The sequence below is a fragment of the Aotus nancymaae genome, unplaced genomic scaffold (assembly GCF_030222135.1).
Source record: "Aotus nancymaae isolate 86718 unplaced genomic scaffold, 86718_ANA_hifiasm-v0.15.2.pri h1tg000059l, whole genome shotgun sequence".
Lineage (NCBI taxonomy): Eukaryota > Metazoa > Chordata > Mammalia > Primates > Aotidae > Aotus > Aotus nancymaae.
In genome coordinates, this window is record NW_026988473.1 from 18302877 (window position 1) to 18324705 (window position 21829).

Consider the following 21829-nt stretch of genomic DNA (forward strand, 5'->3'; position numbering starts at 1 on the left):
AGTGAAATCTTTGGAAAAAATTAATTTTGAAGCAATTCTGGGACTCAGGTTTTTATACTTTTTTTTTTTTAAATATTTGATGATGGTTTGAATTTGAAATACTTCTGAAAAGTTCCATAAACTTTATTAATTCTCAAGTAAATGTCAGAATCTACTACTTTAATTTATTATAGGCCCTCCTGCATTAAAAAAACACACAAAAAAATTTTTGCCTAAAAGCAAAGCAGTAAATAAATAACAGTCACTATTTAATGTCATGTATAATCCCTTCATAAGTATAAATATTATAAATGAAACAACCTGTTTTGATGTGTTATATTAAGAGCTACAAATTTTATAACCTATGAGCATATGCGAAAAGAAAAAATTGAAATAAAATCAACCTAGTACTAAAACATAAACTCTTAAAAATAAAATTAGTTTAAAAAATGCTCTCAGTTTAAAATTGCATAAGGAAAAATATTTTAACTGAAAATTATACTTCTAACAAAAAAATATTAACTCAGAAAAGTCTTATTTTTAAATTAAGAAATGAAAGTTATATTTACTTTGTGTTATATGAAAAGTTAATGTTTTATAGGCATAAATAAAATACCTTCTTAGCTATTTGAGCTTTAGTTAGATGATGATCTTTACTGGGATAAATTATCTTTAGTGTTTACAAGTTAACCATACAGAAAATAAATACAAGAAAAAGAAACACAAAATTTCATTTTAAATCTCAGATTAGCTGAGAGGTAGCTCACAAAGAAACAAGATTTTAAATTATAAAATGAAAATAAAATTATATAGTTTATTTTAACAGGTTTTCCTTCTTTTAAAAAGATTTCCCTTCAGAATTCTAAAGTATCACTAAACAATAAATTCAAAAGCTAATAGCTAGTCCTCAAAAAAGCAATAAGCTTGCATCTGTATTTTTAAAATCTCATTTGTTTGTTATTTAAAGTGAAAGCCACTGTTTTCATGATTGCTTTTTATTTAAATGCAGAGATTTCTTGTGTAAAACTATGTGAAACAGGTTTTTTTAGGACTAACTTCCTAAAGGATAACTTTGAGAGGAAAATATCTATGATTCAGAGAGTTTTACAAGCCTGCAAATATATGAAAACACTAGATTAGACATCTATTTATAGTATTGCCTAAAATACTTGCTTACATGTTTATTTTATAAACAACACTGAGCAAATTTTAATTCAGTATACTATCAATAAAAATGTATTTAGTTTATAATTTGTATTATAAATGACAGTTTCTGTGCTTCATTACCTATATATTAAAAATTTTTGTTTAAATTAGTCTTAAGAAAATTCACTAGGGGGAAAACTGTTTTTCTCTTTTATTTACGTATTATTTCATTTAAATGTGGTGCTGAGGTTCAGAGCTGGTAGAAACTTGAAGGATAAAGTTTGGAGGGCTATATCTAATTCACTCTTGCTTTTAAATTAATTGATAAGCTGTCAATTTACTTACTGATCCTTCATCAGCTGAGAAGTACAGAATTTTCCAGATAATTTCATTTAGGTTCCTAGAACTCCCACCTGTAGCAAGCAGGTTTTCTATCCTCCTTTTTCTTACACTTTGCCCAGTGCTCTTGGCCATAAATTCAAATTTTAAAAAAAATCACTCACTCCACCACAAAATAAATAGTAAAATTATTTCTTGTCTGGATTCTTTTTTTTTTACTAAACTTAAAATCTGGGCCTTAAAGATGAGTTGACCCTGGGGATCCTGGCTCCCCTATTGGGTTAACATTAATGATTTGCCATTTGAGGTATTAAAATTTCAAGGTGTAGTGTCATTGCAATTTAACTGACCAGAGTCTACTACTTATAAGCCAGGAAGCCCTGAGTGAGCTCCCCTTATGCTATCATTATTCGTTCAGTTCCAGACTCAGTCCCAGCTCAATTCACAACATCTGGAAAATCTTGGTAAGATTAGGACACTTGTGGAAATTCTGACTTTGTTTAGACTCTTCTCCTATCTCATGACTCCTAGTCACTTTACATTCACTTTTCTGCTTCCTTATTCAAGGTTCAACTCCTCCAGCAACTCCTGGACTATATTTAGATCTGGATCTGCAGGAGCTTGTCTTAACAATAATAACACTTCATCTCACTTGAGTACATACATGTCTGATGCACCGGAAGACGTATTTACTGACAGCTCATCTTCCCAACGATCTTATGAAACAGGTATTTTTAATATCCCCATTTTACAGATGAGGAAACTGGCTCAGACATATAACTTGCTCAAGTGCATGCAGCTGATAAAGGCAGAACTAGGCAAAAAAAAAAAAACAAAAAACCTAAATCTCACAGGTCTTCAAAACCCATTGCTCTTGACCAACAGGTTTCACTGCTTCCTTCCAAGGCTACCTTCATCAGCCTCCCCTTAAACAGCTAAAAGGAGAGATGGCAAGACCACTCTCTAGGCTGCATTTGACGTATCCCTGAACCTTTTAGTATAATTATTTTTTTTAAGACAGAAAAAAGGAAAAGTCACCAAGTGGAAGCAATTATAGGCTGTGGGTTTACATGTGGGAAAGTGGAAATGTAGGAAGGTCCATGGGGAAGGCTCCAATTTCTATGAAAACGAAATAAAATAAATAAATAATAAACAAAAACAAAAAATATATTTTCCTTCTCTTTGGAATGGCCCCGGATGTGCTCAACAGGTTCAGCGGACAAATGGTGTCCCTAGAATTTTCTCCTAGCATTACCCAGAAAACGTACGGACCACATCACGTTCTTCCTATAATCAGCCCTGCAGTTTGCAGCCAAGACTTACAAAGAAATGCCTGATAGGACAAGTTCCGTGGATCAAAAGGAGAACAAAAATTTTGAGGCAGGGGGTGTTGTAAGAGGAGACAAAAAGATTGATAAGATGTTGGAAAGTAAAGTCAGAAGAAGAAAAGAATGAAGACCAAATATGCAGGAAAAGGAAAGAGAAAACATCGTGTATGACAGCAAATGGTGTTATACAGTCTTGCCCTTCTACTTTTCCTTGTTTCTTTCCTTGGTGGAAATTGCCTAAACTTTGAAAATTTAGGACTGGATGTATGCTGAAAATAAAAGCATCCTAGATGAATTGCTTTTTCTCCCCAATTAAAATAATAATAATAAAGGCAAAAAAAAGTGATTTGTAAAAACACTTGTAATTAAATTCAATAGATTTTAAAAGGAATGTGAAAGCAAGGAATTAAAAAGAGAATGAAACCAGAAAGAGATCATCTTCATGTAGGGACACATAAAGTAGAGAAAAAGATTTTTCTATCAACCCTTCTGATTTGCTCCCAGCGGGTAATCCTGGGCACTGGCAGGCTATGGAACAAATGGACAGATGCTTCCAGAAAAGATTATCTTTTATCTGTCACTCTGGGAGTAGCTCTGGTCCTATAGCTGCTGATGCTATGATCAAAGCCTTGTATGACATTGCTATGTGTGTCAGGCAGGAAAGAAAACAACCATAATAATAGCTAACATTCGTTGAGCACTGACTAGGCTCTTTACACATGCAAAATCTCATTTAATCCTCACCAAAGCCTTATGGTGAAGGGTGTTATTATTATTCCCATTTTACAGATGAGGAAATTGAGAAGATATAAAGTTTATATTTAGATGGATTTTCCTATATTTAGCCTCAGCAGCAGCAACTTGCTGCTTTCTTGCTTAAGCAGAAATTCACACACTTCATCCTGTCCTTCCACAATCTAACACAAAGGTTTTACAAGTTCAGATTCCTAACTGGCTCTATCAAAGATGGATCACTTCACTTCCAGGGTCATCTCCTAGCAGTGGCTTCCACTAGTTGTTCACTTGGGAATGCTAAATAAGAGCACCAACTCCCCACCTAAAGTTAGTAACTGATCAGTCCTAAAGTCAGTAAATGCCCCTTTGCCCTAAATGAAGAAGTTCTGGCCTTCCTCATTGTAAGGAAGAATTCCGGGGATGCTGAGGGCAGGGAAGAAAAACACTCAGAAAGACTCAGAACTAGGATGAAACCTTTGCACATAGACCTATCCATGTCTGTTTCAAGGACTTTCAGCCTCCCAATTTCTCCTTCACTAAAGATCTCAACAGAACTGCCTGCTATAAAGCCCCTTGCTGTGCTACATGGAAGCAGCCAGTCTACCAACCCAACAGGGCCAGAAGTGGACTGGTCTTTCCTCCTCAATGGAGGAAATCCCTGGCCTGTCCAACTATGATTGTGCCTGGTGGTCAAAAGCACCAGAGGAAATCCATCATTGTTATAGGCCCTGGCATTGTGATTTCACACTGTCCAGCTCCAACACAAACCTTCCTTCCCTCCATGGAACCACCCATTTACCAAGAACACTTAGCCTGAAAGATGGATTGCCTCTTTGAAATTCTGCAGGACCAGGCTGAGTTTAGTCATCAGAACTTCTCATTTGTTTCTGTCCTCAGTTCCACCTCTGCCTTGCCTCTCAGTTACTGAGCTGCTATTCAGCATTCATTTTAGCCACTTGCAGTATTAACTCAGTTTCAAATATTTATTCTCCAAAAAAGGAGGACCAAAATCACAATAAAAATGCAACAGAGTGCTGCGGGGGGAAAAAAAGGAACTAAAAACCAAGATTTGACCGTGCAATCTAAGCTCAAAACTTCATATTGTAAAATGTAGGCCTTAAAGAGTTAATGAAAAAATTTTTAACTTGGGGTTCCTGGAACCTAGGGATGTCCTGAGCTCCCTGAAATTGTATGTAAAATGCCTGTTTTTTTTTTTTTCCTTTTTTGCTGGGGACAAGGTCCATAGCTTTCAACAGATTATCAAAAGAAGAATAATTTATTTATATCTCCAATGTCTAGAATAAAGCCTGATACATAGTACAGGAACTCAACAAACATTTATTGAATAAATATTCAACATCTGTTGAATGAATGCATGAATGGATGGAGTCTGACCCCCATAGCACCTAATTTTATAGATGGAGAAATCGAGGCCTAGGGAGGATACAATTGCTTCTTTAAGTTCATAAACCTAAGTAGTTAGGACTAGATAGAATTTGCTCTTTTAATTCTTTCACTGCTCCTCAACCTTGTTTTGCTTTTTAACCTGTTTGTATCTTTCACCCCATCTCATTTTTCTTCCTCCCAATCTGTTGCTTTTTAAGCAGAGAAATGAATCTTCTATTTTAGTTAGAAGTTGTCAGAAAGTGCATCTCCCAAAGGGGAGGTGGGGGGGAGCAAACAGCAGGGAGAGGCCACTAGAATAATTTATTTGTGATAGCACACACAGCGTGACTACTATTCCCATGTTCTGAAGACATGATTAATATGTCCTCGAAGTGGCTGATATTGGTAGAAATATGTAAAGCTGAAATAGTGGAGTTCAATCCAGGGTTTGGCAGTAAATCATGAGCTTAAAACTGATCAGGCCAAGCAACTGTCCTACAAGCAGGTAATCTGCAGCATTCTAAAAAAAATCTCTTGGGGACAAGGATCAGACAGATCTTCACTTGGTTTGAAACCTCCTTATGAGGGCCTTCTTGCTTATAAAAGAGATCCTGGTTCCAACTACCCTCCTAACAGCTTTCAGTCAAGCCCCACAGGGCAAGAAGGATGAGAATTAACTGCTATCCAGAAGAGAGAAATAAGAGACAGGGATCCGTGCCTTACAGAGCGGCTTCATGCTAGCAGATGTTTTGAAAGATACTGGGATTCTATGACAAAGCAACTTTCTTGTGCTGATGACTTCCTCAGCAGACCAAGGCAACATGGAGGCTCTGAAGTCTAGGCCATGTCAGAGACAAGAGGTGAGAGCCATACCTAACCTTCTAGTCACATCCCCAGAATGGTAATTGCAAGCAGAAGAAACTTTCTGTAAACTCTTCTTTGAACTCTTGCATTCCAAATGCCAGTCATTTTCAAAGAGAATCTGTTCTATTGTCCTGGATTATGTTTATGGATTATCTGTATTATTTCACAGTGACAGGAAATGCTTAGTGGGAAAAAAAAATACCCAGAGAACACAATAAACAACCTGGGCTTGAGCCCGAGCTGTGTGACCTTGGTAAATTCACTTCACCTTTCTGAACCTGTTTGATTTATAAAATGAAGCGATTAGTCTCTCTCTGAATATACTCTATAGTCCTTTCCAGCTTTGGCATGCTACATATTATATCTAAATTTGAGGTTTAATCCATCCACGGGTTTTTAAAAACATAATTAGAAGAGATTACTCTTCAGGTAAGAAAATCACCCCCCACCACCATCACCATATTATTTTCTTAGATTTCCTCACAGTGCAATTGAACTATTGGTTAAGGATGGAGAAGGAAGTTTGTTAATTCCTCTTGGAATTAACCCAACCCAATTGACCAAAGATAGATGCTGCAAACTTCAGGTTCTTATATTCAAAAGGGGAACTTAGAAGAAGTTAGGCTCATTTAACAATTTGATGGCTTCATCCATGCTTTACATGGCAGGAATCATAGATGATTCCAGTCAATTTATTTATTATTGAAGTTCTTCTCTTAAAATGTAAAAATTTCCAAAAAATCCATAAAGCAGTTATTTAGTTAATATAGCAAATAGATCTATTGTATAATGATCTCATGATCTTCCATGCAATGTGCTTCTATTGTGCTATAAGTCTGTAGTTTCCCTCTAAAAATTTCTGGCAGCTTCCCACATTTGGCTCACATGATATCCAAGGATTAGGCAGGTAGCTCGCTTTCTCCTTTCCTCACAAATCTAACAGCCCTGGGGTTTCAAAATTCTCTGCCAAGCTCTGAACTGAAATCCCCAATAAGAATCACAGTATGACTTTGAAGCTCAGAAAGGCAGCTAAACAAAAGCTCTATAGCAAGAGATTTTGCTGGTTAATAGGGAAAGTAAATGCATTTAGAGTTTAATGCCTTACCCCTCAAAAAAAAAAAAAAAAAATCCAGAGCCTAAACTTTTCCCGTGCATCCTAGGCTGAACTCCAGCTAAGGAGACACAACAACGTTTGGTATCCTCAGAGAAACTTGGTATGGCAAATGACCCTTCAACTCTGCACATTCCTTGGGCCCCTGAGAGACCTGAGATGGTCCAGGAAGTGGGGGTGGAAAAGGAACAGTGGGCCCTATTGAATAGGGCCTGCACCCCTCAGTACTTGGGGTTTGGAAGCTCTTGAACACGCAGGCCTAAGTCCTGCTTTGGGGATAGGACAGGAAGCCCCATGCAGTCCTATGAAGTCCTATACCTCATTCGGTAGGTACTGTGCCCTTCCTGGTAACCTCTGTGATGGGTGCCTTTCTTTGCCAAGGACTAAGCCTTTGAGGAAAGTCCCCAAGCACTGGATCTGTGGCTTTCCTGTGTCTCATCATCAAGTGGGAAGTATGTGTGGAGGTCCCTTGGGCCTGCTCAGGCGAAGAAACCACGGGCTGACATATCTTGGTACTCACCTGGGACTTCTAAGCTCGTTCATCCAAGCTCTTCATCACCTGTGGCCTTTGAGAACTCCTCCTTCAGTGACCACCCCTCATGCAGACCTCCAGGTGTCAGGACAGGTTCGATCACCTGAAAAGGCCAAAAGATGGGCAGGGTTACTCGGCTGGCTCAGAAGGAGAATGGGAATGATTGGCGGCTGGGTCATTTCACAGGAAATCAAGGAGTGGGAAGGAGGAAGGAAAGGAAAAGGGTGGGGGACACATCTGGGCTAAGAGCTACCAAGGCATGAATGCTGATGCAAGAGCAGAGCTTTTCAGAGATGCCCACAAAGCCTTCCAGTTTGAGAAGTCCCTGGAACAGATAAGATGGCCCTGGTCTCAGGTCATAGCAAGCCTGCCCAGCACATCTGAATCAATCCATACCTTTGTCTCCAACCTGAGACAGGCAAGGCAGAGGGACTGAAATCAACCACAGGTCAGGGAAAGAGGATAGAAGAGACAAGAGGGCCGACAAAGGGGGGAAATCTGGCTCCAGACTTCAGGAGCGGAGAAGGGGCAGAAGGAGAGCAGATCATCTGGGCTGTGGCCAGAGTGGGCCTGAGAAAGACCACCTGGCCCAGTCATCTGCCTCTCCCCACTGGTGGCAGGTGACCTTGAGGGGACTCTGTGGCCCCTGCAACCATTCCCTAGCTCCAGAAACAACCCCTCGTCTTGATTTTTAACATAGGCAAAGGTTAAGCTAGTTGGCCTGGCCCAGGGGACAAAATTTCCCCAGCTGCCTCCAGAACACTTCTCACACCTCCCTGGAGGAGTAGCGTGGGGTGACGAGGGGTCCCGACGTGCTGCTCCCTCTCCTATAGGGCCTCCAGAGACTGGCATCAGATGCAAGTGCCTGGAAGTTTCCATCAGGCCCCTGGCTCAAAAGACGAGGTAGCTTTATCAAGTCGGATGTGCATCGGCAGTTTGAGGGTTCAAAGAGGCAATCCCCCCCACTTTCCCCTCCTTCCTTAGCAAAGGCAAAATGGGTAGACAGGGAGAGATCAGCTTCCACTGGCCTCAGACTGATATAATCACCTAAGGAGGGAAGGAAAGACACCAAAACCACAAAAAGCCACCTATTTTCACTTATTGTGAAAGGAAGGGGTCTCTCACCCGGAATGAGAGACCCCTTTCTGCAAGCTCCCAGCCCCGATCAAAAGTGAGCAGTCTCAGCCCCAGCGTGCAGCCGCCCCAAGCAGCAGCTGCAGCAGCAGGAGCTTCTCCAAGGCAGCAACAGTTGTCTGGCTGAGGCGAGGCGAGGCGAGGCGAGGCGAGGCGAGGACTCGCTCCGGTGCCGCACGACGCCGGCTTCGGCCGGGGCTCCTGGGGCCCTGGAGCCCTAGCCCCACACTTAGCCTCCAAGGGGGAAGTGAGGGGGTTAGGGTCGCAATAACCCTGAGCCGCCTGCGCAGCGGTGGCTCAATCTCTTCTGTGCAAGTTCACTTCTCTTGGGCCACCTCTCTCCCAAATCTGGTGAAGGTTCAGGCTTTGGGAGAGAGGAGGGCTTTCTGGCGGGAAGAGGAGGGGTATGTAAGAAGCAAAAGACAAAAGAGGAGCTGAAGGGACCCAGGGTGAAGCTATTTTTAATATAACGTGGTTCTTCTGTCTCTCCCTCCCCAAAACTATCGCTCCACAGACGGCCCCAGGTGAGAGGCAGGGAGGAAAATCCCCGAGCTTTTGCTTTTTGCTCCTTCTCCTTTGCAGATCTTAGGAACCTTTTTACTCTTTTAGAAAACGCATTCAGGGAGGGAAAATATCCTTTATCTGGGGAGGAAAGCTCTGATTTAGCCTTAGAGCTTGGAGTGCTCGCCTTCCGTGCCTTCTCACAGTCTGAGCTACGAAAGCTTGACTCTGTCCAGCACTCTCGGACTCCGCAGCCCTTTCCTAATTCTGGAGAGGGTAGAGTCCGAGTGTTCAACCAGCGGACAGGGGAATGACTGTGGGCGTTTAGTTTGTTGGAAGAACGGTGGTTGTGATGCGGGGGAAATTCAGGCCCTCCCCGAAAATGTGAAGGTTCGCAGCCCTCAGGTCTGGAACTCCGGTGTCTCTGAACCCATCTTCTACCCATTTCCTTCCTTGTGGGCACTCATGTGTGTCTGTGTGTCCTTCTGGCCCAGTCCCTAAGGGCAAGGGCGTCTAGCAGTGTTCCTAGCAGGCGAAGGGCGCGGGGAGAAGAACGTGGTGAAGGCCTGATTTGTGCCACTTGTGACCGAAGTGGTCAGGACTGCAATGAGTGGAGGGGGAGGAGGGGGACCCATAGACTCTCCCCTCTCCCGCAGCTTTGTCCCCCTCCCCAGGACCGGCGCCCGGAGAGGCCGGGATGGGGCTGCTGCTTCTGCTGCTGCTTCTGCTCCTGTTAAGCGTCTGAGTCGGGCACAACCGCATCTCTCCAAAGCTCCTTCCCTGCGGGGGTTTCCCCAGTTCTCGCCTGTTTTACCCCCTTCCGTGCTACTTAGTTTTGGAAAAGAGGAGATGGGGGAGACCCGAGGCTGCAAAACGCCTCAAATTAGGTTGGAAGCAGGCGCGGGAGGAAGGGACTCCGGGGAGCGGGCGGTGCCTGGGTGTTTTCCCTCTTTTTCGGAGCTACCCAATTCACCGCGGCTCGCCTCACCTCTGGGTCCCCGCACTAGGACAGAAGGGCCTCCAGCCCCTCCCTCAAAGTCTTCCCCACCCCCATATTGCAGAATCGGATCATTAGGGTCAAAAATGACCACAAAATGTCCTAAACTGATTCATACTCCAGGTTCTGACTTGGCCCTAAGAACAGATCCTTTTTTTTTTTTTTTTTTTGCAGTGAGTGAATGGGGTTATTCGTGGTGTGGGCGGGGGCTGGGGGGAAGACACAACTTCTGTAAACTTTTATTGCATTTTAGCTTCTCACTTCTCCGAAAACACTCGCACCCCACCTGCTCCAGTTCCCTCTGTGATACAAAGTCTGTTAAAAAGTTGGGGGCGGGGGACTTGCTCGGAGGTAAGACAGGTGACCAAAGCCTCAGGGAGCGAGGAAAGGACAGCGGGGAAAGGGCCGAATCTTCCGTGGAAAACGGGGAAAAGGCCGGGTAAGGCTCGGTCGGAGCAGCTTCGGGAAGGTGCGGGCTTCGGCGATCTCTGTGGATGGCTGCCGTCTTCCGTCTTCTCGACGAGTGCGCCCTCCGCGAATGCTTTTTGGGGTAAGGGCTTCCGGCTATTGAGTTATGTACAGCAAGCCCAGACCGCAAAAAGATTCACGAAGGGCAGGATCTGCCGGCTTCCTCGGTTCGTCGCCGCCGCCGCTTTCAGCCCAGGATGTCTCCGAACCCCGGAGCCGAACAGGCTGGGTCTCCCCAGCGCGCTCCACCGCGGCTCAGCCTCACCACCCCGCGCGCCGTCCGCCCGCCCCTCCGCGCCCCTGGACTCCTGTCTCCATTTCTCCAGACTGTCCGCGATCCCCCAACTCAGCCCCTAGAGAAGTGTGTGGACGGCGAGAAGGGGACCGCGGAGGGGCACCCGGGATCCCGGAGCCCAGCCTCCACCCCTCTCCTGTCGCCCTGGCACCAGGAGCCTACCCGCCTGCCTGTCCTATCCCCCTATTCCTCTATCCGAGTTCCGCCAGCCCCAGCTGCAAGGTCGAGGATCTCTGAACAGGTATAGTTCGGATTCCCCCCGAATCCCCTCTTATCCCTGCTAGTCCCCCAGCCAAGGTTCCAGCCGTGACTACAGGCGCTGCGTAAAGAGAAAAACTCCCCCAGAGCACTAAATAAATACAGACGAGGCCGCCAGCTCATTGGTGCGGACTAAAATCGTCACCCACCAATCAGAAGAGAGCTCACATTTCCCCCTTTTTTTTTCAGAAGGGGGAGGGAGAAAAAAATATTTCCATTTCTAATTATTCAACAAAACCTAGACTGGAACATGTTAAAATATTGTTGTTGCAAAAAAAGCTATTCAGGACCCCTCCCCATGCCAGTCCAGGTGAGGGGGTGGCGCGATGTATTGGGAAATAGAGGTTCAAGAGAGCGACCTCTCCCAACCGAACCCAAGCCAGAAGATCCAGACGAAAAATGACAAAGATGAACATAAAATAAACCCAAACTCCACACCAGTCAGTCTATTTCTAGAAAAAAAATGGGCATGCCTCAACACTCCCTTCCCCACCCAAAATTCCGAGTGCTCAGCTAGAAAGGTGAAGCACCTCCCTCCGCATCCTCCCTGAAACCGTCTCAATATTGGGTGTCTAATGGCCCATTCGCCTCAGGTGCCCTTTCTACGCTGCAGCCCCCCCCTCCAACTCCCTACCCATTCTGCAGAATGCTGGGGGGAACAACAAGGGGTGAGCCCGTCATTGAAAGCAGGACCCAACTAAGACGGGAGAGGAAGAGAGGAGGAAGGGAGGGAACACTAGAAAAGGGGGAGAGGAAGGAGACCTTCTTCACTCTTCCCTCCATCCAGCTCGGCCCCTCCCCCATCCCATCCTTCCAAACTTTGAGGGGTTGCCCTCCTTCTCAGTGTAGCGCCACCCTTCTCACATCCTCTCCTGCCTCTCCCCTCTATTAGTACCTAAACAGGGTGTGGGCTAAGGGACGTCCTATCTCCTTCCCTAGCCATATAGTCTCCCAATGGGGGAAACTTCACCCAGGATGGGTTACTGCAAACACTGCCAGAACTTGGGGGGAAAGTTGCCATATTTGTTCTTTGCTACCCTGGAATCGACGTGCGGAAGGGTGCGCGCGCGCGCGCACACACACTCCCACCCTCGCCCAGCACGCCCTGGGAAAACGTCTGTCGACAGTGGAGGCACTGTCTCCAAGTCCCTGTCGACCCACCCCCTTCGCCCATCCATCACCCTCCTGCCGCTCCGCGACCCACACACCCTCCCACCGCATCCCCTAGGCTCCGCGACGGACAGACGCAAGCACACACCCTCCGAGCGTCTGCACGCCCGCCACGCCAGAGGGGGCTCCGCGGTCTGCGCCCGCTGCCGCCGCCGCGGCGCGGGGCAACTGGGAAAAAAAAGTTCTGCTCAGAATACCAGTGAGCCGACCGACCACCAGCCGACCCACGCGCCGACCCCCTGCTCCTTACCTCGGTCTGGGGGCCGCGGGAGCGCACCGGTCCTGTCCGCACTGCAGCTAGCTGGAAGGCGCCCCTCTCCTGCCGACCGGCTCCCTCCGGCCCCTCCCCGCCCCCCACGGGTGTTTGCCCAGAGGCAAAGCGGGCTCTTCCAGGTAAGTATATAAGTTACTGTACTGTGTGGGAGGGTCACGATCTTGGTAATTGCGGCTTTCCGAGCTTAACCCCTGCGTTCCTGCCTTCCTCCAACTTGTTGAGGACTCGTCGGGTAGCGGGAGAGCGAGCAGGCGCGCCACTGCGAGCGCCGGCCGGGAGGGGGGAGCGAGGTGCGCGGGGCAGAGAGGGACAGCGAGACAGCGAGCGGCGGAGTTCCAGTGCCCCCCTGGCAGCGGTTTTCATTGGATAGGTCTTCCCCCCACCCCCGTCCCCACTGGTTTGGTGCCCCCCCTGCCCCCCATCTCCCATGTAGGGGACGTCTCCAGGCGAAGTCACGATTCCTTCTCAGTTCGGAATGAACTGTGACTAGAGCCATGACGCAGCCAGCGCGCATTACTCACTTTTTGCAGTCACGACTTGGGAATCCGTGCTGGTTCCAACCAAAATTACACCGCTACCATTGAATTATTTAATAGAATCCAGTTCGGGGTGAGGAGGTAAACTTGTGCATTGTGCCAAGCAATGGGAAGGGGTGGGAAAGAACCAGGGCGGGGGGGAAATTAGGACAGGGGGTGTCCCTCCGCCCCCTTCTTGACTCTTGGACACCCCCCCACACGGCTCCACGTGTTGCAAGTGCTTTATTGCGCTACCACCACTCCCATCCCGACCGCTCCCCCAACCCCTATTTCCTTTGCAATTGTGGCAGAATTTGTAAACACAACCACGCAACTTGCAGGGCTGAGAGGGGCGAGGCTTGGGAAAGGGAAAGAGTAGGTCCCAGTGAATGACGAGGAGGCCGAGGGGTGGGCTGAGAGGCTGTGAACAGCTTTGGTTTGAACTGAATTGTCAAGACAAAGTGTGGGTTGCAGCGTTATTTGTTATTCTGCACATCAGTAACAGCCCTTGTTACTATTATGAGTTGAATACTCAGTCTCAGCCAGGGAAACTTCCAAGAGAGCGACGGCTTCTGAGCTAAACATAACTCACCCCTCGCCCCGGGCTGCACCCTTGCGTGGGGGTCAGGTCACTAAAGCCAGAGGCTGACAGATGGGAAGGGGTGAATGAAGCAGAGAGACCTGGTGTCTTCTCTCTCCTGAAGGCTAGCCCCCACAAATACTTACCTTGCCGTCCCGAGTTTATATTTTTTAAAAAACATATAAAATATTCCTGCATGCACACAAAGCTTACTGCAGACCTTCAAGAGTGCTTCATTTCTCCCACCGTCTACAGCCCATCCTCACGGGCCAGTTTGAGGACGCACTTTTATTCTCCCTCTCCTGGAGTTAATCAGCATGAATGTCTTTGTGTGCGCGTGATATTCATTCCCTCTCTGCCTCTGATAACCTTACCTGTCTAGAGCTGATTGCAGTGAATCTCAGTCTGGGTCCAGCCCCCAACCCCAGGTAGCTGATGGTATTCCCAACAACATTTGGCAACTTAGAGAACACCTCCTCTCCGATTTCCCTTCAGGCTGATGTAGATTCCTTTGGCTTTCGGCTTTAAGGCGCCCCGCGATGTTCCCTAGCTTGGATTCTCTGCGCATCGCACCAGCAACTCCTGTGCTTTGGTTTCCAATTCACTCATTCCACCAACTCACTTGGGACTTCTACGACTAGCATGCGAAAAAGGGGGAATAATAAGAAAACTGCCACACCACACTACCTTGCACACCTCCTGGGAATTGCAGAATACGGGGTTATGGGGAGCATGAAGTGGGAGGGGACGAGGGTCCGAATAAAGCAACCTATAGCCTCTTATTTTGAGAGTCACAATCACCGAGGAGAAATCTTTCAAACCCACTGGCGGGAAGATGCGGGATCCTGGGAATGGAGACCCGGATAGTGCCTGGCCTCTGCAGGGAAAGCCGGTGAGCCACTGGCCTTCCATTCCTGAAACACCGGGCCTCGGCTCATCCTCGAATCTAACACTTCGCTCCCCCTCCTTTAAATTTTTTCCTTTCCTTCCCACTCACCCCTCCCTTCCCCAAGCTCTCACCGAAGTCACGACTATCCCCTTTGAACATCCTTAACCCCGTCGTCCCCGCATCCCTCTCCTGCATCCAGGGCGGGGCTAACCGTAGCTGGCGCCAACCCCGCCCCCTGGCGCTCGGAGCTGAACTTGACCAGGACCGAGGCATTTTCAGCACCTATCTTCCGTGGACAGCAACCGAGTCCTGGTCCAGCCCGAACCAAGGTCGCTGTCCTCAGTTCCCGGACCGGAGCGAGCGGAGAGGTTTGTCAAAGGAATAGAGATTTTTTTCCCCTCTCTTTACCCAACCCCATCCATGCAATTTCGATCTATATTGCACAGTCTCCATTAATCTCTCAGCGATATGGCCCATTAAGTCGCGTCTGGCCACCCTTTAAGACAGAGAAAATGGGGAGGGGAGGGGGCTATCGAGAAAACCGAGCTCAACAGCGCCGACCCATAACGAGAGAGAGAGTTGCAGCAGCTATTGATTCAGAGATTCGTCAGGGTGATTCCCGGCTCTGCAAGAATTCCCTCTCTCGGTTTCTTTGCATGCAGCCCCAAATTCATTATATATGTATATACATACACACAGCTACACCCCTTACCCCCTACTCAGTCCCACTATCCTCTTTAGAAGTGGGGGAAAAGCAGCCAAAAAAGAACCCTGGAACATGCACAAAGTAAGCGTCAGTTCATACTCACAGTCTGCGGCATGCACATGACATAATATTACTTACCCAAACGGGAACTCCTTAAGAGAGAGAAAGAGAAACATAGGGGGAGGAAAGAGAAAGTGGATGGAAAGAGGAGAGAGGAGAGGAAAAATCCAACAATTAATATCCAGACATAGTTGTGGGGGGAGGAATGCGGTGATGTCCAGGTTTTCTTCCACCCGCGCTGGCTTTTTATCCCAGTGCAGCCCTCGGTTTATTTCTGGAACACGATCAAACCCTGATGCTATTTTTAGCAAGTACTGAAAAAACCTCCACACACAAAGGCATTTTGCTGGAACCTTACGTCCAAAACATTAAATGTGCATTAAGTGCCCCCTCCTCACTTTGTTTTCCCTGCACCACCAGACTCACTTGCATTACTGCAGAAAATGTTTTTCAAATCAGAAAAATACCCAAATATTTTTTATATTCTGCCTCCCTCCCATTAACTCCCATCTGTCTCTGCCTGTTGCAAGCTCCTCGCAGTCTCCCCGAGCAGAAGGCGTTGGAGTGGTTGTATTCTTAGAGCTGCATGTCTCCATTGACCAGACTCCCTGCATGCTGAGGAAAGTAGGGGGTGGGGGGAGCGCATAGCCCCTTCCCCAGAGGAGCGTCCCAGAAGAGCTCTAGAAGCTATTGCTATCCACGATGGAGATTCCCAGATGAGGGGGAAAAAAATCATCCATACCCTCCCCACGTTTCCCACCCACGCTCTGCAAAATCGCGTTGTGTTTGCAACACACCGCCTTTGGAAATGTATATTTTGAAAGCTGCATATGTGTGTCTGTGTGTGTGTTTTGCGTTCTAGTAATTCACTACGAGGGGGCTGGAGAAAATAGACTCATGAAGGCAGCGAGGAGCAGCCGCCTTGAGTCTCCTTTGCCAGCCTGCGTCAGTCATCAGCTACTGACGTCACGTGCAGATTCTCCTCTTTGGTGGGTCTGGTTCAGCTGAGAAGACGCTTCTGCTCGGAGACAGCGCTTTGTGTTCGGCGCAGCCACTGAGCAGGCGAGGCGGCCGAGGCGGGCGCCACCCTAGGCTTGGGCTGGGCAGCTGCAGAGCAGGCTGCAGCTAGTCTGCACAGGGCGTGCAGGGCCCCGAGGGCGTACTCAGCAGGACAGCCCCCTCCCCAAACGCTCCAAGCCGCCCAAAGCAAACGGCCATGCACAGACTCCGGCGCGCGTCCTTTCCCCGCCCTTTCTCATCTGGTCACTGTAGCATAGACAGCTATGGCTATAACTCGGATTAATTCTGTGTGTTTGTCGGGCAGATAGCCCCGGCTCCTCGAGTGACGCAAATAACAGATTCTAAGGCTCCCGCTCTCTCTCTCTCCTGCTTTTTCTCCCTCCTTTTCCCTCTTCTGTTTCCTGCGCCCACGCATCCTGCCTGGTCTCCCACGGAATCAGCCAGCTATACAGCTTCCCAGAGAGCAATGATCCGAGTTACAGAGAGACGGACAGACTCCCAGAGCAGAAACAAATAAGCCTGCAATTAAATACACACATGCACACAACCCTTTGCAAATGGCCAGCAGCCATTTAGGGGCTCCCCTGTGTGGGGAAAGGGGGAGCTGATTTACAAATCCACTGCCCTCGAAGGCCTCTGTGCTGGCGGTAGGGAGCGCCCAGAGGGGAGTGTCGGGGCTTGCTCCTGCGGCTCTTCCCTCTGCTCACCACCCGAAGACGAAACCCACCTCTATAAATACCCAGATGGCAGGATATTCGGGAATAAACAACTTTTGTTGAATGGCAGGAGGAGGAGAAAATTCAACAAAGACTGCAAATGCTTAGTCTCCAGAGACATTATCAGGACTTTTTAAGGCGAGGTGACGTTTACCCTTTCTCCCTCTCAAAGACCAGGATATCTTTTTTTCCTGCTTAAAATAACGTCCCTGAAAAATGAGCTCAATGGATTAGTGCTATTTTTAAATCAATTTGAAAGAAGCGTGAGGGTGAGGAAGTGTGTGCATGTGTGTGTGGATGTGTGTGTCTCAGGGTGTGTTGGGTGTGTCCGAATCTGAGGTTTTCAGCAGAAGAAATGCCACACCTCAGCATGACAAAGGGTTTATTGATTGATGAGTGATGGAGGTGGGGAGAATTCTTGCAGATTGTTAGATCTGAACAAAACCACAGGCACACAAATCACCCTCCTTAAATGCACACATATTCTAGATCCACTTGGAGAACCTTTGCCCTGAAAAGGGGAAAACCAGAAAGCAGAGATCCATTTACAATCGTGGCTGGAGGAATGGTTTATCTCCTTTCTTAACCCTAATTATCAATCTTCCCTGACAATGGTTTCCTTCGATGTCAGTAAACACTTTTCCAGAGGTTTTCACTTGGATTTGGGGCATAAGGCCTGGAAGGAGAGAATGATCATGGGCCTCAGCTGTGTCATCTCCCTTTTCAGGCTCTCCTACTCTTTGTAACTTGCCTGAGAGATTTGGGTTCAGCTCAGCCTGTCCAGTACCCTCAATTCCTGTTTGTGGCTTGAGCTGTGCCTACTAAAGGAAGACAGAGGATGTCTGCTCAATACGGAGGACACCCTCTGGCAGCCCATCAGCAGCTGTTTATTTTTGGCTCACGATTGCATGCATGTATGCATGTGAGAATGTTGCTGCAGTGGGAGGCGTGCAGTCAAGAGAAGTATCAGTGAGAGGGAGGCGGCCCTGGTTCTTGCGCTGAAGATGACTTATCACATGGGGTCATCAAATGTGGCCAGACAGACAGAGACGCCGGCAGTGTTTCAATGAAGTATCCTTGGATTAATGAAAATGTCAGGTTAAACATGTTTTTAAAGGCACGGAGTAGGCGTTTGTTTAGATATGAGATTAGTATGTGTAAGCATAAATTCATGTGTGTGGGCACATTCACAGAAGCCACATGGTTTCTGTATGGACTACATAAACTATATAGAGAAGGGAACTTTAGAATGTAACCTGCTTTCTATGCTGTATATATATAGTGGCTGAGTATTATTGTGTCTGATGTTGCGATCAAGACAGATTCATTTAAAATCACTAAAGCTTTTAAGCAAACCCCGAATCTAGTTCTAACAAATAAGGTAGAGTTGGAAATGGAATAAATGTGCTCAGGCTTTGCACGTCAGAACTTTGAAGGCAGCTGCCAAAATTGTGCTAATATAACACCGACTTCCTGGAGGATTCAGTGTCTTTGCTCCTCCCTCCCAGAAGAGGGCGCTGCTCTGCCTTGTTTCTGTCTTGCTCCAGTTATCAAGACAGAGTGCGACGGGCTTGGAAGCTCAGCAGAAACATCTGCAGAAAGTTAGTCCTCCATAGCTAGCATCTCCATCTCCCCTACTCCTCAGTCAGGTCCTCTGGTGCATGTCTGGGCTGGAGCCGGTGACCTTGGCTTCGCGAGCTGTCTCACCATGCTATACTAAGGGCTGTGATGCCCAATTTCTGTCTGAGCAGTCAAGCTAAAGACCCTGCGAATGAACAGACTGATGTGGAACCTGTCCAAGGTGAAAACTGCCTTCTGCATTGCCAACTCATTCCAGGGCATCCCAAGCATGAAGAGGACTCATTCCCCCTAATGCTCCCCCAGAGGGCTTGTGGGAGTAGGCTGCTTGTCACGAAGCCCTTGAAAAGAACTAAGTCTCTTCTCTTTCAGGGTGAGTGAAGCCCAGAAATTTCCTGCCCGTGTCGACTGTCTCCTCTCCAAGCACCATGAAAAATGCCAGCAGGTAAAGTACTGGATTTGGAGAAGGAAAAACAGTCCAGCTCCCAGGATATCAACCAAGGGAAGTCCCTCAGGGAGGAAGGCTAGGAAAGGGATTCCTCTTTTCCTAAAGGTGTCTTCATCAGGGAGCAGAACTATTTTGGCTTAAGGAAAAGAGGGAGAGAGAAGAAACCAATAGTTTTTCAACTTCAACCGTATGCTAGACACTGCCCCAGACACTTTTACATAAGAAGGTGTATTTAATCCTTAAGGCAATTCTCTAGGTGTCATTATGATAATACCTACCCCTAAGTCTTATTGAGCACAGAAATCACTCCCCAAACAGTTATTATTTTTCCCATTTGAAAGCTAATGAAATGGAGACCATACATTTAAGCAGCTTGTCTAAAAGTCTTAGAGCTTGAAGTTACAAAACTAAGGATCAGATCAAATTCATATCTGTGTGGCTCCAACACTCATGCCACACCACTCCATCATGTTGCCTCGATTCCAATCTCTAGTCTTTAATATTCCAGGTCTATCCCCCATCATGTGGAGTTGGAGATGTCTGGGACACTTTAATGAGACATCTGTTCCTCCTAAGGAGCCTATTAGCCAACAGAGGCCCCCTGCACCAGACTATCTGCCTGTGAGAAGAGACCCCTCCATTCTATTTCAAGGAAAGCCCTACCTGGTTCAGCCTCATTCACAACTCAAGGGATTTGTCTGAAATCAACCAGTTTGCGGTGGAGATGCAGTGAACTTGACATTCGTTCAGGCTGCTGCACCCAAGCAAGTTTCCACTCTCACCGAGGATGCCCCTGGGATGATGCTAGGGAACAATTAGGAACTCCCTGGTCCAGCTTCCCAAGAAAGCTGTCCTAAAGCAAGAACAGCAGAAAGCCTACATGCACCTTGAGTTAGCTAGTCATTTGTTAGTCCTCCATCACGCCTTTAGAAACTGGCATCTCTGATCATTTTTCTGATTCCGAAAACTTTACAGGCTGAGCCATTTAGCACAGTGGGTGTACATAGGTCACAGCGTGCATAATTCATGCTATTCCATGATCCCCTTCCCCTGGTAAATACACATTTTCATCACTTACCCTGATCAAGAGGTATATTCGATCTTGGGAAGCACTTCTTAGAAGCCAGCATATTTGGAGATTTAAGAGTGAACATTTTAAGGACTGCTGGATGCTGGAGGAAAGTGATTGGAATTTCGCCCTTCCTCCCCCGCCTTTTTTTTGGTTGCCATCAACAACTCAAAACAGTCTCAATAGTCTATTCACCTGAAAGTAGTTACATTGTTCAACTTCAGAACAGTTGAGACAATATCTGCTCTTTGCACAACCCCATTATCAACAGGCAAACTCAAATGCCCTCCTCCTCTCAGCCATTCTAATTGCTGGACACCTTGGAGAACCAGATGATGGGTTTTCCCATGCCTTGATGATAAAAGGCACATTTGGGAGAACAAGAACCTAGAGAGTCACTCAGGAATACCTAGAGTTGGTTTCATGGTGAGGATCTCAGCAAAGACAGAAGAGACAAAGCAAGCACATGATAAGGGGCTGAGGCAGGGGTGGGGCTCAGGATTCCAGCACACTTGAGCTTAGCAGAGGCTAAATAGAAAGGTGTCAGGGCTTGGAAAGCATGGCCACAGAGAGAAAGAACAATCTGCAGCATGCTTAGAAATACCTGCATGAGTTTAGCCTTAACCTTGTGGTTGAAGGACAAGGTTATCTACCTGAATTCAGCAGGCAGAGAGCTAGTTCAATCACAAATTCATGGGTGATGGGTAGGTCTGAATTAGCAGAACTTTTTATTCATTCACTATTACAGCAGGCTTGCAATTAGCTGCTGATCTACTAAGTTTGGATTACTGTATCTGGTAGGCCAAGAGAAAAGAACAGTGATTGCGTTTCTTTAATTCCTAGCCCAGTAAGTATAGGCTGTGGGACACAGAAGAATAATGTATCTGCTAACATATCTAATTAACATATCTGCTGGATTGGTGAGATTTTTTTGTACTTATTGGCAAGGCTATTAGTTAAATAGCGGATTGGATCTGAATCTTGTCACGAGAAGAGAGACCTTCAGCTCACATTTGAAAACATGGTAGCTTGCATCAGTCCTAGCTTACCTGTAAAAGTAGAAAGAAGAGGGGCGGGGAAGAAAATATACTTTCTAGGTATGGTGGGTTTTCAGAGAGCTACACTTTTTATAGTAATGACTGTCTTTGAGAAAGAGATTGCCATGATGTTCACGATTCCTGGTTTGGTCAATCCTCAGGATCTGTTTTGGTTTTTTAGAGGTCTAGATTAACACTGTGAGGCTGGGCTAACATCTACATCTGGGCTGGGATCCCTGAAGAGCATTTGGGTAAAGAGGGACCAATAGAGGACAAATCTTAGGACCTAACAGGGTGGATCTGACTCATCAGCACAGGGTTTTTCGAAGCACTACAAATCACCCTAGACAGTGCTGGCAAATGCCACTTACCTCACCATCCAGGAACCTGTGGCTCAGGACCCATGAAGAAAAGCCTTGGGTCTCAAATGAAAATGCCCAATGTGAAGCCATTGCAATGTGGTTGAATGAAATGCAAATTTAATTGGAGAAAAAAAATCTAGATGATTTCATCCTGTATTCAGGGACAATTCACTTCTGAGGATCTTTCTCTTTCTCCTCCCTAGCCCCCCTACATTCTCAATCAGTCCAGTCTTGAGTAAGCTCTTTCACTATATCTGACTGAGAGCAAGGGATTTCTGGTCTTTCCATGAGGTTTCAATTATGTCACACTCAGATATACCTTGAGTCCCTTC

At 46.7% G+C, this 21829-nt stretch overlaps 1 long non-coding RNA gene across 2 annotated transcripts in view; it reads right to left on the reverse strand.

Annotated features, from left to right (window-relative positions):
- The window catches only part of LOC135270097 (uncharacterized), a 102319-nt gene that overhangs the window by 67357 nt on the left and 13133 nt on the right, over positions 1 to 21829 (reverse strand). For both annotated transcript variants that reach the window (XR_010338320.1, XR_010338319.1), the window contains exon 2: positions 7409 to 7523. This is a non-coding gene — a long non-coding RNA (uncharacterized LOC135270097). The remainder of the gene's footprint in view (positions 1 to 7408; positions 7524 to 21829) is intronic.